The sequence below is a fragment of the Sus scrofa genome, chromosome 3 (assembly GCF_000003025.6).
Source record: "Sus scrofa isolate TJ Tabasco breed Duroc chromosome 3, Sscrofa11.1, whole genome shotgun sequence".
NCBI lineage: Eukaryota > Metazoa > Chordata > Mammalia > Artiodactyla > Suidae > Sus > Sus scrofa.
In genome coordinates, this window is record NC_010445.4 from 33,341,024 (window position 1) to 33,360,218 (window position 19,195).

A 19,195-nucleotide genomic window follows, 5' to 3' on the forward strand; every position below is an offset into this window, starting at 1 on the left:
ATAGATAGATAGATAGGCAGCCAGATACACAGATGTAACTGAATTACTTTGCTGTACACCTGAAATCAACAACATTGTAAATCAATTATATTTCAATTAAAAAAAAAAAAACAACTCCTTTCAATCCCATCAGAATCCACTTCTGGGAGCCTCTGGGAGTTGATCTCTTCACTGGCCTCTGCCTGTTCCTCCTCTTCTTACCCTCTGATTCTTAGTCTTTACTGCTCTGCTGCCAAGGTCGTCCTCTATCATAAAGGAATTCTTTAAAACCCTCAGCTCCTGAACGTTATATCTAAATCCTTCCCCTCTTTTAGGATAAGGTATCAGTCCTTTCACTGTCCTCATGTGAGAGCAGTTGATTGCAGTGGTTAGAACGAACATTCTAGAGCCGATCTGATTAGGCTTGAATCCCTGATCTACCACTTAGTAGCTGTGTGACCTTGGGAAAGTTACTCAACTTCTCTGTGCCTGTATTTGTTTATCTGTGAGCTGGGAATGACAATTATTCCTACCTCTTAGTGGTATTATGAGGGTTAAATGAGCTAATATGTATAAAGTTTGAGGACTGTGCCTGGCATGTAGTAAGTGCCACACATGTTTTAACTAAGAAAGCATCCATGTTAGTGCTTGGAGTTAGGCAGGACAATTTATTGAGGTGCATAAATAAAATATCTATTGTTTCCTTTGACAGTAACTTATTGTTTTGTATCTATTTTATAAGCTGCATAATGTATGAATACAGTGGTTCATGTTTGCAATTTTTAAACCTACACATTGTAGGGAAAATAATGCTCAAAAAACTGTAATGGGCACATGATCAAAATCATTTGGAGACCCTTGACTTTCCATAAGCAAATAACCCTTTCTCAAACAAAATAAATCTGCAGAATAGTTACTTTTTCAGTACACACCTTTTTCTTAATACTGGCTCTCTGAGCCGAATATAGTTGCTGCTATTATGGAATATAACCCCAGTCTCTTTACTCTGTCTTATTGAAGATTGCCTCCCCACCAAGAATGGGGGCGGTGGAGGGGAGATCTCATCCTACTCCTAATAAATGTTTACAGTCACCAAAACACAACTATAAAGATGGCATCTGACAGGGAGAAGGGAAGACAGCCAGGGATGTTTAACACATAATAAATCAGTAAGTATGGCTACAATACATTTCTATTTGCCATCTCCTACTTACTACCCCTCCCCTCAACATCTAAACCCTGGATCTTATTCCAATTTTCTTGTATGGGGGAGAGTAGGATTTCCTAAATCCCCTTGCCAATACCCAGAATTGTGTGATCTTGACTTTCTCCATGTAACTTTGAACCAAGGCCACCTGCCTCTTATACACCTGCCTTCCTGATACTAGAATCACCCAAAAGCAAAGGGGACTGCTCATGGTAGTGGGGCTCAACAGTGAATTCTACCCCTAAAGGAGGGTTTCTCAACCTCGGCACTACTGGCATTTGGGGCCAGGTAATTCTCTCTCTCGCTCTCTTTTTTTTTTTTTTTTTTTTTTTTTCCTTTCCTTTTCAGCTGCTCTTCGCCATATGGAGTTTCTGGGCCAGAGATCAGATCCCATCCACAGTGGTGACCTATGCCGCAGCTGCAGCAAAGCCAGATCCTTTTAACAAAACTGTGCAAGGCTGGGGACTGAAGCTACATTCTGGTGCTGCAGAGATGCTGCCAATCCCTTTGCGCCATAACAGAAACTCCAAACAGGTAATTTGTAGGGGATTTCCCTGTATGCATTGTAGGATGTTTAACAGCATTCCATTGGATACCAGTAGCATCCTTTGCAAAATCATGACCATAGAACATCTCCAGATATTGCCAGAGTTCTCCTGGGATGCAAATCATCCCTGGATGAGAATCCTGCCTTAGAAGTAGTCATGCAGAAGGTGGACACTCATCTCAAGTTCAAGTGCTAGATGACCTTGAACCAGACTCTAAAGTCCCTGAGTACTGTAAAAGTCTACAATATCATAGTGCTTTTAAGGTAGTGGTGATGATGAGGTGAGGTAGGAGAAAGAGGAAAGGAGCAGGAATAGGACAGGTTTAGAATCCAGGCCAAAGACATTTAGGGTCCCTCAAGGCGTCATCTAAGATTGTTCCTGTCCCCTCACCCCCACATCGATCCTGGCAGGGATTCGGTGGGATGTCGGAAGAGAGTCAAAGGTTGACTTAGGGATGTTGAGATTCATAACAATGGGTGACGCCTCCAGAGGGCAGCAAGTACCAGGTGGCAGAGTGTTCCCCAGGGAGACTTTGGGGAAGTTTTACCCTTTCATCCAAAGGAGCAGGTGCATCTCTTATGTCCTCCACCCCCTCCCCACCGGCTCTGTGCTCCAACATCTCTGAGTATCAGGAGTTTTTGTTAGAGGAGATGTCTGCCTCTGGCATTTCTGGGCTCTCTTTTCTGCTTCAGGACAGTCAGCTTCCTCTTTGGGGTGCCAGAGGGATGTCAGCATATGTGAGAAAGGGGGAAAGCCACAGTGTTCCCCCTCCCTGTCCTTGGACCCTCGCAGCTGGCACAATCCTCATGAACATTCACACTCCAAGGTAAGGGGTATAGGCAGACACAACTGAGCATTCTTTTAGGAAACGACATGCCATGTAAGAAGTGTGGACAAACTGCAAAGCTATTATAAACTGCTACTGCCTATATCCCTTATTACTAAATAACCATCTCACGGGAGCCTGGGGACTTGGGGTTTTTTAAGGCCAGCCCCTGGCTCTGAAATTGACATGACCAAAATAATTAGACCTCATATCCAGGACCTCATTCCACCTACATCCCTAAAAAGTTAGCCGTTCAGTTAGTTTCTTGACTTTCCTCCTTAGAACATCTCTTAGGCTTAGCTGTGCCATATTTCAGTTTAACTGTCCTGCCCACGACAGACTCCCTGTCTCGCAGGCTGGAAGGAGAATGAATTAGAAGAAGTTTCCTGTTCTGCCTCAAAGAGTCCGTCCCCTCCCCTCATGCTATGTTTAGTGCTTGTGTGGGCACTTGGCTGATGCCAAATACATCTTAGAGCTTTCATTCCTGTTCGGAGGAGACACTTTTTTCGCTGAGGGTGGAGCTCAGGAGTGAAAAGCTTGCTGAGCTATTTATTCCATTGTCTACCTCACTTGCTGTAGACTGGCAAGGCCAGGTCCATCTGGGTAAGGAGGGAGCTTTCTCTCCAACACAGAGGAAGTCCACTTCATTGGAAGCATTGCAGGCAAGTGACGGGACTCTGGCTGACCATCCTGCACTTACATTTCCCATGTAAGCAACGTGCACTACACACCTGCTGAGTGCCACGCCCTCTTCAGTGCAGTGATGGAGCCTGAATAAGCTATAGCCCCTCCTCTCGAGGGATTACTGGGTTTGACAAGGAAGCAAATTAGTAAGTGGATATCACAATATGACACAGTAATAAAAAACAAGAACAGTGAGAAATGAGCAGTTCTCAGTTTTTGAGCCCTTGCTCTGGGTCAAGAACTAGGCTAAAAGGAAGGAATGGGGGCCAGACTCTGGAGCCTGATACCCCAGTTTCAAGATCATCTTGGATACTGACCAGTGCTATGAACTTGGAAAAGTCACTTCCTCTCTCCTCGTTTCTAGATGTGGAGTCTTAGACCAGTCAGATGACCTCACTGAGCCTCGTTTTCCTTATCTGCAGAATGAGAACAACCAGAATCCCCACCTCCTAGGGCTGTGCTAAGGACTGGCTGCAATAACACATGTAATGTAAAGATTAGCTATTGTTATATCAATCACCCCAAGAGGTGGGTCTTTTTTTTTCTTCTTTGCTTTTTATGTCTGCTTATGTGGCATAAGGAAGTTCCCTAGGTGTTGAATCGGAGCTGCAGTTGCCTGCCTACACCAGTCACAGCAACATGGGATCTGAGCTGTGTCTGTAATCTACATCGCAGCTCATGGCAATGCTAGATCCTTAACCCACTGAGAAAAGCCAGGGATCAAACTCGCATCCTCATAGATACTAGTCAAGCCTATTACCACTGAGCCACAACAGGAACTTCTAAGAGGTAGGTCTTCTTATGAGTTTCATTTTATGGATGGGGAAATTGAGGCTCAAATAGGTTATATTACTTGTCCAGTATCCCACCTCTGGTAAGTGACAAACCCTAAGATTTGAATCCAGGTGTGTAGGGTGCCAAAGCCATGCTTTGGACCAGAGTTCTATAGGAAGGAAGTCAAGGTTTTGGAGGAGAATAAGAACAGGGCATCTAGGGGAAGCTCTACCCTGTGCCCCGCAGTGTGGAGACAGGGGGGAAATGGTTCCAGGCGCCATGAGAAAAAATTTGGCAGGGACATGGCATCTTTGCCTTGTTGGCTTCCTTCCTCTCAGCTTCATGGTCTCTCTTGCTTTGGAATATCATCATTCTCTGTTTTGACGCCTCCACTTGAATGTCTAATTGGCATCTTAGCCTTGAGATCACCGAACTCAGACCTGGGAATTCTAACCACCTTTTCCCATCTGCTCTTACCCACTCCCCTCACCAGTTCTCCTCCATGTCTTAGCCACTCAGGCCAAAAACTTACAAGCCACTTTATTCCCTCTTGTTCTTACCAGCAAAATGTGACAACTCCACCTTTCTTTTTATTGAAATGTATTTCACTTGTAACATTGTGTAAATTTAAGGTGTACAACCTATTGATTTGATGCACTTATATATGGCAATACAATTACTGCTATTATTATTCGCTGATACCTCTACCACACTGCATAATTATCATTTCCTTTTGTGGTAGGAATAATGAAGATCTAGTCTCCCAGCAAGTTTGATGATTATAATAATCACCATAGAGGGCACTAGATCTCCAGGACTTACTTATTCTTTGCAAGTTTGTACCTTAAACATCATTCCTATTCCCTCACCCCCAGCCCCTGGTAACCACCATTCTACTCTGCTATTACAAATTCAGCTTTTTTTAGGTTCCGCATATAAGGGAGATTTGTCTCTCTCTGTCTGACTTGTTTCCCTGAGTGTAACATCCTTGAGGTCCAGTTATGTGGTTGCAAATGGCAGTGTTTTTCCTTCTTTCTCGTGGCCGAATAATATTCCATTGTATGTATACCCCACATGGTGTTTATCCATTCATCCATTGATGGTTGTTTCCATGGCAACCCCATCTTCAAACCAGTGACTGAATCCTTGCTTCTCTCCAGCTCCTCTCCCCTCATCATCTCAGCTGGAGAGCTGCTTGGTGAGCTCCCTGCTTCACTCTCACCCCTTAACATTCGGCTCCCAGTGGAGCATCAAGATGTTTTCAGAGCAAAACACATCTTTTTATTTCCCAATCAGAAAGCTTTTAATGATCTCTCTTTACATTTATAACAAAATCCAATCTCTTTCGCCTTCCGAAATCCAGCCTCAACCCAACCCTCTGCACCTGCCACGTGGCCTCCTAGCCCACCTTCTCGTGTCCCTTTGCACTATCAAAAATCAAGTTCCATTTCAAAGGCAATAGTCTGCACCTATTAACCCCAAGTTCCCACTCCATCCCACTCCCTCCCTCTCCCCCTTGCCAACCACAAGACTATTCTCCAAGTCCCTGATTTTCTTTTCTGTGGAAAGGTTCATTTGTGCCCTATATCAGATTCCAGGTATAAGTGATATCATATGGTATTTGCCTTTCTCTTTCTGGCTTACTTCACTCAGTATGAGAGTCTCTAGTTCCATCCATGTTGCTGCAAATGACTATTGCCTTTGGAATGGATTAGCAATGAGATCCTGGTGTGCAGCACTGGGAACTATGTCTAGTCAGTTATGATGGAGCATGATAATATGCGAAAATAGAATGTGTACATGTATGTGTAACTGGGTCACCGTGCTGTACAGCAGAAAATTGACAGAACACCGTAAACCAGCTATAATGGGAAAAAATACATAAAAATTTTTTAAATAAAAATGAAATTAATTTTAAAAAAAAGACTCAAGTTCCTTATGCCTCCAACGCCCACCCTCGGATTTTTAGATGTCTGTTTCCTTCTTGTCTTTGAATCTCGGCTCAAAAGTCACAACCTCTGAGAGCAGTCCCTGACCCCCAGCCCCCTCCGACCCATCCCCATTCATTATTCTTATCATCAACTCATGGTTTTCCTGTTTCTTTTCCCACAACTAGAATGAAAGTGCATGAAAAGAGAGCCCTTGTCTATGCTGTTTGTGTTTCTTCAGTACCTTGAACACAATTTGCCACGAAATAGGGTCTCACACCTAAGTGCTTGATAAATATTTATACCTTAAGTACACGAAAGAGTTTCTTTCTTCCTCCTTCCCTCGTGTCTGCCTCCCCTATCTAGCTTTTCATCTCTGAAATTCATTATTCAGAGGAAGGAGAGAAGACATATACCGTCTCGTGCTTAGTCATTTGTAACTGGTAGGTAAAAACCTAGAACTCTTAAAAGGTAATGAAGAATTCTAAATTCTGACACATAACACACAGATGGGTCCTCTGAAGGGTTTTGCAGCCTCGAGAAAACGGCTCCGTGTCTCCATGAATACAAATGAAGATGAGTGACCTGACAATTACCTCCAGAGAAGCCGCAGTGTCTATCATCACCGCCGGAGCCCGCTCCGTCTCCGAGGCACACCCCTAAATTCACTCCATTAGTTTTAATTATCCCCGCCCTGAGCAAGCCAAGACTTCAGAGCTATTTTAGAAATGGAATTAGCAAACCCAAAGATGGGATAACTTTCTCCAAGGTGTTCAGCTGCAATTGTTCTCCTGTGGGGTGGAAGCAAAAGCAGCCTCTGCTTATCCATTTGCTGAATTTATATTGTGTTTTTGAGGAAGATGCCATGGGACACGTTTCTCCATTTTTCTGGAGTCATGAATATTAAATCCACCCACACCGAGTCCAGCTCTGGCCAAATGGTTCCTACCTTCTCCTATGATGGGATTCCAAGTCCAGCCATGCTTACTTCTCCCTTTCAGACACACACACACACCACCGCCACCAGCAGCAAACAACTCCAAAACCCACAGTCTCTCACACACATACACACACTCGCACAAGACAAGACAAACCGAGCGCCCAGCCTGAGCACGTCTTACCTCTGTTGGCCATCATGACACTAGCAGGGGCCATTCCCTCTAATGCCCGGACAAGCATAGGCACCTCCCCTTGAGCACCCTTGTATGCGCCCAGCACTGACATGCCACCTCCAGGGAGAGGGGGTCACATCACTCCCCCACGTCCCCTACTGCACACTCTACCTGAGGATCAAGGCCCTACCACGCCCCATGAGCCCCTACCTGATCTGGGCTCTGCCTTCCCTTCAGACATCACCTCGTATCACTCACTCTGCTTCAGGCCCTCTTGCCTCTTGGATGTTTCTAGAATCCACTTCCGCCTCAGCCCCTCTGTGCCTGCTGTCCCATCAGCACTCTCCACATGGCCTGCACCCTTGCTTCAGGCAAGCCTTTGCTCAGCAATTCTGAGAAGCCTCCCCTGATCACTGTATCCAAAATAAACAGCCTCCGTCTCCTTTATCCCTTCCTCCTGATTTTTGTTCCATATCTTCACCAGCTCTCAACATGATATTGTCTAAATATATGTTTATTGGCCATGTCTATATTATACATAACTCTGCCAGCAGGAGAAACAGAGTGAGGAACATGACACCTGGCATCAACACCTATAGAGAGGCAGAGGCTCTCTCTCTGCAGAAATAATACTGGGGGGAACCCTGCCAAAAGATTGAGGTAAAACTAGCATAGCCAGTTGATAGATAGATACAGAGACACAGAGTGATATACAGAAACAGTATTACCATCAATAATTAATGCCAAGAACTCAATTTTTTTTCTTTTTTTTGTGTGTGTGGTTTTTTTTGTTTGTTTTTTAGGGACGCAACTGCAGCATACGGAAGTTCGCAGGCTGAGGGCCAAATTGGACCTGCAGCTGCCTGTCTACACCACAGCCACAGCAATGCTTGGACCAAGTTATATCTGTGAGCTATACCACAGCTCACAGCAATGCTGCATCCTTAACCCACTGAGTGAGGCCAGGGATCCAACCCGCATCCTCATGGATACTAGTCGGGTTTGTTTCTGCTGCACCACCATGGGAACTCCCAAGACCTCAATTTTAAAATTAAAATAATAATAATTAATGCCAGACTCTCTGCTAAATATATACTACATTTATGTTAAGTCCTTAATTATTGTTTAATTATTTATTACGTCAAGACCTTAATTACTGCAATAAGCAATAATTCCAGATAAGAATTATTGTCCCCATTTTAGCTTTTTTTTTTAATTGTTGTCTTTTTAGGGCCACACTGGAGGTTCCCAGGCTAGGGGTCGAATCGGAGCTGTAGCTGCCAGCCTACGCCACAGCCACAGCAACACGGGATCCGAGCTGCATCTGGGACCTGCACCACAGCCCATGGTAATGCTGGATCCTTAACCTACTGAGTAAGGCCAGGGATCGAACCCACATTCTCATGGATACTAGCCAGATTTGTTAACCACTGAGCGACGACAGGAACTCCCCCATTTTAGATAGAAGGAAACTGAGGCCCAGAAAGATTAGGAAACTCTCCAAGGGTGATTTCTCTAGTAAATGACAAAGCCTGCATCTCACTCATTTCAACTATTTTTGTCCGGCTCCAGCATGACCTACCTGCTTCCCTTAATGTCACTGTCTTTCTCGTTGAGAGTCCGCCCTTCCTAAGCAGGGAAACCTAGGGGGAAAATTAAAACACTTGTAACATCGGTTCACCCATCACTGGCTGCCAATGCTCCCTCAATAGAAGGATCTCATATGTGTCTGCAAATGCCGATCCACTCTGGCGTCTTTTGTTCTTAGAAAAAAGGAAGAGCTGTAAGCCATGAAAACTGAGATGTGGTTTTCATTATCATGCTCCTAAGCTCACATAAATTATGGGTCTTTAGCTCTTTAGGTCTTTCTGGTACTGGATGCAAAGGAGTAGAAAAATTTCCAGAAGATGCTGTGCACCATGTTGAGCAGGAAATTTTAGACTCTATGCCAAACAAAACAAAACAAAGCAAAACACAACTACAAAACCAAAGGCTTACACAGGCATGATGAGTGAGGCTTTGAGGTATTCCAGCAAGACTCATTTCACACATAATTTTTTCCCCTTTTTTGTGGCCCCCTGTAAGCATGTGGAGTTCCCAGTCCAGGGATCAGATCTGAGCCACAGTTGCAACCTAAGCCACAGATGCAGCCATGCAGGATCCTTAACCCATTGTGCTGGGCTGGGGATCCAACCTGCTCATCCTAGTGCTTCCAAGACACCACTGATCCCGTTGCACCAATGTGGGAACCCCTCATTTCACATATATTGATAAAGCACCTACTATATGCTGGATACTGAGGAGAAATGGTACCACCCAGCCTCTATTCTCAAAGAGACCAGACAGGAGTGCTTCCAGCAGACCCACAGGAGCACAGCATCACCCAACAACCAGACAGAAGACGAGGGCAGCCCTCCATCAGGTAACCCAACACAAGCTGAGTCACCACGTCACCTTATTGGTAGGCTTGGTGGACCAGCGTGGGCTTGAGAAAAAAGGTGAATCCAGTTCCACTGTTCACCTGCCAGTTTGCATGCTGGATAACCTCTCTTAAGCTTCAGCTTCCCAGTAAGTTAAAGGGATGGTGAGGAGCAGCTGGTAGTGTTGTGGAGAGGATTAAATGAATAATGGTACCAAGAGCCATGCACAGTGCCTGGCCCCTGTAGGCACTCAACACGTGGTCATTATTGATAGCAAATATAGGAGAGAAGGAAGGAGGGAAGGAAGGGAGGGAGGGAGGGTGGGAGGAGAGGATGGAGGGAGGGAAGGAACAAATGAATGAAGAAGGGAAAGGAGGGAGGAAGGAGGAAGGAAGAAAGAAGGAAAGAAGGAAGGAGGAAGGAAGGAAAGAGGAAGGAAGGAAGGAAGGAAGGAAAGAGGAAAGAAGGAAGGACGGACACAAGGAAGAAGGAAGGAAGAAGGAAAGAAGGAAGGAGGAAGGAAGGAAGAAGGAAGGAGGAAGGAATGGAAGGAGGAAGAAAGGAAAGAGGGAGGGAAGGAAGGAGCAAAGGAACATATGGATGAAGAAGAGAAAGAAAGAAGGAAAGAGGGAGGGAGGATTTTATGTCAAGATTCAGGGAGAAAAAGGGAATGGCTTCAAAAATGATCTGACATGCCTGCTTTGGCTAACACCACTGCAGTGGAGGAAACGGACAAGAAGCCAATTTCAGGAGATCATCTATTCACGAAGGAAATGCACTTCTGTGGGTGACCTCAGAATGTGACTGTACTTTCCATTCAAGAAATGCCCAAACATCCTTCATCCACTAGCCCGATACCACATCCCTCTTCACCACCCTTATCAGACTCAGGGGATTGCACCAAAATATCACAATACCTATACAACAAACACCAAAACGCAAGCTTGAGTTTGACAAAGGTAATAGGAACCTTAACAACGTTCAACTCTTTCATCCAGAAATCCCACCCACCCCTTTTTTTTTCGCCTTTTTTAGAGCCGCACCCACAGCATATGGAAGTTCCCTGGCTAGGGGTCGAACCGGAGCTGTAGCTGCCAGCCTATGCCACAGCCACACCAACGTGGGTTCCAAGCCGCATGTGCAACCCACACCACAGCTCACATTAATGCCAGATCCCCGATGCACTGAGTGAGGCCAGGAATCAAACCCTCGTCCTCATGGATATCAGTCAGATTTGTTTCTGCTATGCCATGACAGGAACTCTCAGAAATCCCCCTTCTATAAAACACTATAAAGAGATACTCTAAACACAAAGCTTTGTTCACAGCATTATTTACAACATAGAGAACAGGCAATAGCCCAACTGTCCTGTAATACAGCACTGGTTAAACAAATGGGAGCACATTAATATGATGGACTGCCATAAGGTCATTAAAATTATGTTCATGAGCATTTTTAATATCCTGGGGTAATACTTATTCAATGATGACAAGCCAGCTAATGAGGATGCAAAACTATTACTTTCATCTCAACTCTGTAGAGGAAAGAAATGAAAATATACTGGAAGAAGTACGCTGGAGTGGCCAACACTTTGTGTGGCATGTAAGAATGATTGTTTTGTTTTGTTTTCCATATTTTGCAGAACTTATACTCAGGCAAGATGGAGATCTGTCTCCATCTCATTCCACTGCTGGTGAATAAATTTCTACCTGCCACTGTTCTGGGATCCTGGCTGTCTTTAAACCAGGACAGGAAGTTGTGGCTGGTGAAAGGTGGGAAAATACAGAGTCTCATTTAGAGTGAAGATAAACTGGAACAATCCTAAGAGATGGTCAGTCATTACCAGGAGGGAGTTTCTTTGTCTTAAAGTTACTTCCCAAAGCTGACCTGGAGAGATCCTCGCCTTTATCCTCTCCTCTCTAACCCAGCACTTAAAGGATCTCAGATTTCCACCTACCCCCAGGCTCAGCCAAGGGAAAACTGGGTGCAATTTAAAGACTGACATCCTGGAGAAAGGCTAGGAGGAAGGAGTGGGGTGCAAGTGAGAAGATCAAAGAAATTAAGAAACCAAAGGAACCTCAGAAAGTGAAAGAAGGAGAAAGGAGATCAGAGGGGGGAAAAAATGTGTCAGCAACCCATCTACTTGCAAAGGTCAAACAAATAGATAACCAAGCTGTGTGAGAGAAGCAATAGGGAATGGTGGGGACTGTGGCAAACGGAAAAATTCATACCTTGTTGAATGGGAACAGTTAACTCAATTGCAGGTGAATGTAACCACATGGGAATGCAAGTCTAGTTTTTGCAAGCTTTTCCCTTTTTTCAATCCAAAAATCCATACTTCTAATGTTTAAAAAAAAAAACCTCTTATTTTTAAATATTGGCAAATATTTAAACTCCGTTTATACAAACATGATCTAAAAATGGTAGAAATGCTGAGGTGGTTCCTTTGGGTTGATGGACACAGGGGCATTGTTCCTTTTCTCTATTTTTTTAAGTAAGGAAAAAGAAGCAAAGACAAAATTAAAAGCCTCTACTGACCGAGTGAAATATTGACAAACCACATTCCACTTGCAACCATACTATAGCATAAGAATTCTATTTATCAATGTGAAGTAGACCTAGTGTGAACAGAGAGGCAATTAAAAGGGCAGTCACAAAGGCTTTCACTTATTTTGACTGTTCTCAAAGGCTTTTTTCAGGAGTGGATATCATCATCCTACTCTTCCAGATTTCAAGAGCTGGCAAGACTCTGAATCTCCTTTAACAATCAGAAAACAAGAAAAGACTGGGGAATAAATGAGGCCTGGAGTAAAGCTTAGCGAGGCTCCCCTCTCCAGCCCAGAGAAGGGACGTCTCTTCTGTCTTACCCACCCCCAGCTCCCTGAGCAAGCATCACTGCTGTGTTTAAAAGACACAGTCCAGACGAATTTGTTTGACAAATGAAGAGTGGTGTGAGGCACAGCAGGTCACAGAGACGGTGATGTAGTCACTATCTTTATAAATCATTCCCACCTCTCCCAAGACAATGCCAGGTGAATCCGCGGGTGCCTCTGATTCCAATGGCAGAGATGAGAACAAATTACCCTTCTGCTGAGGAGCTCAGGTAGACGGATTGTGAGTAGCATCTACTGGGTCAGAAATGACGGGAATCTTATAAATGTAACACAGATGCATCACAAGTCATGGACGTGTCTGCCACATTCCAGGGACTGTCATCTGGTAACCGAGGGGACATCCTACAACTGGGCTAGTGAGATCCAGTTATCCTTGGCTTTGACTAACTCACCTTCATGGCCCCAGGGTCCTCTGAGCCCAGCACATTGGTGAAAGGATTCTGCTAATGACTATAGAATTGATGAGAATCATTAGCTATAATGATAACCATTAAACTGTAGAGTTAATGATAACTAATACTCAAGCACAACCCACTCTATGGCTAATGATAGACTTGGGTTTCCATTTAGCATTTGCAAGTGTTGACATCGGTACTGGCTGCCCCGTTTTACAGGTGACGAATTTGAGGCTGGGTGGGAGAAGTGACTTTCTCAAAGCCACCAGCTGGGATTTAAATGTAACTTCCAATCCCCTCCTCCCAGCCCATCTCACACAGACAATCCTGATGACCCAGACCACAGATGCAGAAGCATCTCATCAATTACAGAGATGTCTTCCAGATATTTGCTGTTTCCCAGAAGATCAAATCCTTCTTCAATTTGATCCTTCAGAGAGAAAAAAAAATCATTTTAGAACACAGCTTCCAAAGAAATTGTGGGTGGTGGTAGAAAGAGGGAAATTCTACCATCAGACAAATCAGGTATTTATATCCATGTCCAGCCACTACCTTCCTGTGAGACCCCAGGAAAACTCCTGAAACTCTCTGAGCTTCCAGTGTCTCCTCTGTGAGGGAGAGATGGTCCAAGGATTAAATGGAATAGTCCAAGGAACGCAAGTGGCACAGCATGTGATACAAGTGAAGGGATTTTTTTTTTCCCAATGGGAGACTGGTAGAGCTGTTCCCTGCAAAACCCACTGCATGAAAGCCCAGTGTCTGTCCCTGAAATTGTAGTGACCATGGGCAAAAGTACCAACCTTGTGCCTTTCTCTCCTCTCTTCTGACTCAAGGGAGGGGATTTTCTTAGAATCTTGCTGCCCACATTGTAGTCAGCACCTGGTAGCATCAGCATCGCCTGGGCCAAGGAAGCAGGATGGAGGGAGAGAGTGATGGAGGGATATCTTCACATTGGGTTGGGGAGGGGCAGGGAAACCCCTCCTGGGGCATTGGGGATGAGACCCAAGGGCAAGAAGCCCACCCCTGGAAGATCTGGTGGAGGCTGCCATGGACAGAAGAGGAGGTGCCAAGGTCAAAGCCAGGAGACGCTTCAAGCGTTCAAGGAACCGAAAAAAGATGGTATCTGGATTCACAGGGAGAGAACGAGACTGAAGGGTAGGTACATGATGAGGTTTGAAAGGAAAGCAAAAGCCAAATTAGTTTCTCCCAGTCCTTGAGGAGATGTCCAGGCTTACCCCACTCCCCGTCCCGACAGACACACAATTTATGAACTTTCACCACACCTTGAAGTTCTTCTTGACACTTACTGCAATGGAACTAAATAAGTATTCACATAATTATGTATTTGTTTAAGGTCTGGCTACCTTGCTAGCCTATCACCTCCTTGAGGGCAGGGACCTCTGTGTCGTGCACCCTTATAAACACAGCATCTAGCAAAGGGGTAGATACATGATAGAAAATTTCCTTTCAGGGGGGAGAGAAAACTCTCAGCTTACAACGTGTCTCATCATATGGTAGGTATTAAATTATTTTGAGAGTCTTTACTAAATTCCCTTTGAATTGTATTTTCTGTGATTTGAAGGAACTTGGTTCCATGACCACAAACACGTAAGAGGACTTCTTCAATGTGAGTGATATGAACCTGGATATAAAGCAGCAACATTTTTTCCCACGCTGGTACGATGGTGGGGGGAAAAAAAAAAAACTCAAGAGGAATTTGTGAAAATTTCAAGGAAAGCACAGAAAGGTTTTTGGAGTGCCCTATGTAAAAGCCTGGAAGCCTGGAAGTGTTCGGATGATTTGCAGCATATTTTAAAACACCTTTCTTGGAGATATAACTTTTGTATTCAAGAAAGCATACACTTTAAGTGTGCCATTTGATAATTTGGACAAACAATACACTTATGTCATGAAAGGGCAGATGCGAGTTAAAAATGTAAGAGGTTTCCTTCTCCCTGCTGGATATAAGGGAAGTGATTTCTCCCCCCACCCCCACCCCTGGTCCTTTTGTTAGAGCGTAAATTCACTTTAGAAAGCCTGTAAGTTGAAGTTCTGTCTCTCTTTGAAACGTGTGTAAATCTTTTTAAAAGCTAAATAAGTCTCTTGCCAGCTTTAGGAACCAGTAATGCCTTTCTCACCCACCCGTGAATCATCGCTTTGAAATACAGACTCATCAAAGACGATAGCGCCTCTAACTGGTCCGTTTCTTGTGGGGGGACAGAGGCTAAAAGGACCTCCTGTTGTCAATACACGGGAAGTTTATTTCCCCTCTGGATGAAGCCAATCAGCAAACACGTGTGTCCACCCAACTACCAGATGCATCTAGGATGGATGATACAGGACCACTGGTGTCATCAGGCCCTCTTACTTGAGAACTAGGTGTCATTGATCTTGAGAATGTGTCTGTAATAAGCTGTATCAGCTTGGTTATAGAAAAGGGGGGGTTTTGTTTTGTTTTTTCAATCTCGCATTTGATGGCCTGTGACACATATCACATTCTGGTTTAATATTCAATCAGTAACAAAACTGTGTTCTTTCTCTTCTTCCTTGGTGGAAAGATTTTCTGGGTTGGGAGATTTTGTGTTAAATTATGCTTTTTCCAACAGTCACTATCACCCTAAGCAAGACATACATATCTAATATTTTCATCACCCAGAAATTTGCCATGTGATCCTTCGCCTCCACCCCCCGCAACCACTGCGTTATTTCTATCACTATAGATTAATTTGACCTACTCTAGAACTTTTTATAAATGGAATCGTATGGTATGTACTCTGAGGTAAGATTTCATTTACCCAGCATGTTTTCAAGATCCAGTCATCCTCCTCCATGTAGCAAAAGCATTTTCCTTTTTACTGTAGAGTATCGTTCCAGAATTTGGTTTTGCAATCACTTGTTGATAGACAGTTAGGTTTTTGACTCTTACAAAGTTGCTATGAACATTCATGCACAAGTCTGTTGGTGGACCTACATTTTCATTTCTCTTGTGTAAGCAGCTAAGAATGGAACCATTGAGTCTTATGAAAATGCTCAACTGTTTGTTTTTTCTTTTTAGGGCCACACGTGCAGCATATGGAAGCTCTCAGGCTAGGGGTCAAATCAGAGCTGCAGGTGCTGGCCTGCACCCACAGCCACAGCAATGCCAGATCCAAGCCTCATCTGCAACCTACACTGCACTCACATCAACACTGGATCCCTAACCCACCTAGCGAGGCCAGGGATCAAATGCGTATCCTCATGGACACTAGTCGGGTTCTTTTTTTTTTTTTTTTTTTTTAGGGCTGCACCCACAACATACGGAAGCTCCCAGGCTAGGGGTCAAATCGGAGCTGCTGGCCTATACCATGGCCACAGCAACACCAGATCCGAGCCACATCTGCAACCTATACCAGAGCTCATGGCAACGCCAGATCCCTAACCCACTGAGCAAGGTCAAGGATCAAACCCACATCCTCATGGATCCTACTCGGGCTTGTTAACTGCTGAGCCATGAAGGGAACTCCACTAGTTGGGTTCTTAATCCAAGGAGCAACAACGAGGACTCCGAAAATGTTCTATTTTTAAATTAACTGTCAAGCTCCTTTCCAAAGTGGTTGCGCCATTTTACACTCTCACCAACACTTAGTGTGGTCAGTCTTTTTAATTCTAGACATTCTAACAGATCAGCATCTTGTGATTCTAATTTGCCTTTCTAACAAGTAATGATGTTGGACATTTTTGTATGTCTATTGACTATTCGTAATTTTCTTTAATGAAATGTCTATTCAAATATTTTGCCCATTTTTCATTGTGTTTTTTGTCCTCTTGTTGGGTTATAAGGATTTTTTTAAATATTTTACAAACAGGCAGGATATGGTCTGCAGATATTTTCTCCTTTGAATGGACAGTGTTTTTTGCATTCAGTCTGAAGAGATCTTTGCCTGTCCAAAGGTCATGAACTTTTTCTCCTACAGTTTCTTCTTAAAATTTTATAGTTTTAGCTTTTACAATTAGGTCTAGGATACATTTTAAATCAAGTTTTGTGTGAGGCAGAGGTGAAGGTGCACAGTTCCCTTTTCTTTTGTTGGGGGAGGGGGCCGCATCCACAGCACATGGTGGTTCCCAGGGCTGGGGGTCAAATGAGAGCTGCAGCTGCTGGCCTACACCACAGCCACAGCAACACAGGATTAGAGCCCTGTCTGCAACCTAAACCACAGCTCACGGCAATTCGGGATCCCCGACCCACTGAGTGAGGCCAGGGATCGAACCCGCATCCTCATGGATACTAGTCGGGTTCCTTACTGCTAAACCACAGTGGGAACTCCCACAGTTCCCTCTTCTAAATAGACTGTTTATCTGGAGTTCCCTGGTGGTATAGTGGTTAAGGTTCCAGCATTGTCACTGCTGTGGCACAGGTTCAATCCCTGCCCAGGTTCAATCCCTGCCCAGGAAGCTCCAAATGCTGTGGGTGTGGCAATAAATAAATAAATCCATCCTGTTTTCCTATCACCATTGATCGAAAATATATTTCCTTCCCAAAGTGAGTTATGTTCGTGTCTTTGTCTAAAATTGATTCCTTTAAATACACATTCTTCTCAAGTGCACATGGAACATTCTCAAAAATCGACCACATATTGGGACACAAAGCTAATCTCAACAAATTTAAGAGCATAGAAATTATCTCAAGTATCTTCCCTGACCACAATGCCATGAAATTAGAAATCAACCATGGGAAAAGAAATGAGAAAAAACCTACTACATGGAGACTAAACAACATGCTACTAAAAAACCAATGGGTCAATGAGGAAATCAAGAAGGAAATTAAAAAAACACCTTTAAACAAATGATAATGAAGACACAACCACCCAAAATCTATGGGATGCTGCGAAAGCAGTGCTCAGAGGGAAATTTATAGCAATACAGGCCTTTCTCAAAAAAGAAGAAAGATCCCAAATTGACAACTTAACCCTCCACCTAAACGAATTAGAAAAAGAAGAACAAAAAGGTCCTAAAGTCAGCAGAAGGAAGGAAATTATAAAGATCAAAGAAGAAATCAATAAAATAGAGACTCAAAAAACAATAGAGAAAATTAATAAAACCAAGAGCTGGTTCTTTGAAAAGGTAAACAAAATTGACAAACCCCTGGCCACACTCACTAAAAAGAGGAGAGAAAGAACCCAAATAAAATTATAAATGAAAAAGGAGAAATCACAACAGATACAGCAGAAATACAAAAAACCATAAGAGAATACTATGAACAACTATATGGCAACAAGTTTGACAAGCTGGAAGAAATGGACAATTTTCTAGAATCTTACACCCTGCCAAAACTGAATCAAGTAGAAACACACCAGCTGAACAGACTGATCACTAGAAATGAAATTGAAGAGGTCATAAAATCACTCCCTACAAATAAAAGTCCAGGACCAGATGGCTTCACAGGTGAATTCTATCAAACATATAAAGAGGAACTGGCGCCCATCCTCCTTAAACTCTTTCAAAAGTTTGGAGAAGAAGGAATATTCCCAGAGACATTCTATGAAGCCACCATCACCCTCATTCCAAAACCAGACAGAGATACCACCAAAAAAGAAAACTATCGCCCAATATCATTGATGAATATAGATGCAAAAATTCTCAACAAAATCTTAGCCAACCGAATCCAACAACATACCAAAAAAATTATACACCATGACCAGGTTGGGTTCATCCCAGGTTCACAAGGATGGTTCAACATACACAAATCAATCAGCATCATACACCACATTAACAAAAAAAAAGTCAAAAATCATATGATCATCTCAATAGACGCAGAAAAAGCATTTGACAAAGTTCAACATCCATTCATGATCAAGACCCTCACCAAAGTGGGTACAGAAGGAACATTCCTGAACATACTCAAAGTCATTTATGAAAAACCCACAGCAAGTATAATACTCAATGGAGAAAAACTGAAAGCCTTCTCACTCAAATCTGGAACAAGACAGGGATGCCCACTCTCACCACTGCTCTTCAACATAGTTTTGGAAGTCCTAGCCACAGCAATTAGACAAACAAAAGAAATAGAAGGCATCCATATAGGAAGAGAAGAGATAAAACTATCACTGTATGCAGATGACATGATACTATGCATAGAAAACCCTAAGGACTCAACCCCAAAACTACTTGAACTGATTAATAAATTCAGCAAAGTAGCAGGATATAAGATTAACATTCAGAAGTCAGTTGCATTTCTGTATACCAGCAATGAAATATTAGAAAAGGAATACAAAAATACGATACCTTTTAAAATGGCACCTCACAAAATCAAATACCTCGGAATACACCTGACCAAGGAGGTAAAGGACCTATATGCCAAGAACTACAAAACTTTAATCAAAGAAATCAAAGAAGATGTAAAGAAATGGAAAGATATTCCATGCTCCTGGAGTGGAAAAATCTATATTGTA

At 43.4% G+C, this 19,195-nt stretch overlaps 1 long non-coding RNA gene across 2 annotated transcripts in view; it reads right to left on the reverse strand.

The window, feature by feature from the left end:
• Positions 1-19,195, reverse strand: part of LOC102160708 — a 220,514-nt gene that overhangs the window by 62,708 nt on the left and 138,611 nt on the right. For both annotated transcript variants that reach the window (XR_002342430.1, XR_002342431.1), the window contains one exon: positions 8,641-8,701. This is a non-coding gene — a long non-coding RNA (uncharacterized LOC102160708). The remainder of the gene's footprint in view (positions 1-8,640; positions 8,702-19,195) is intronic.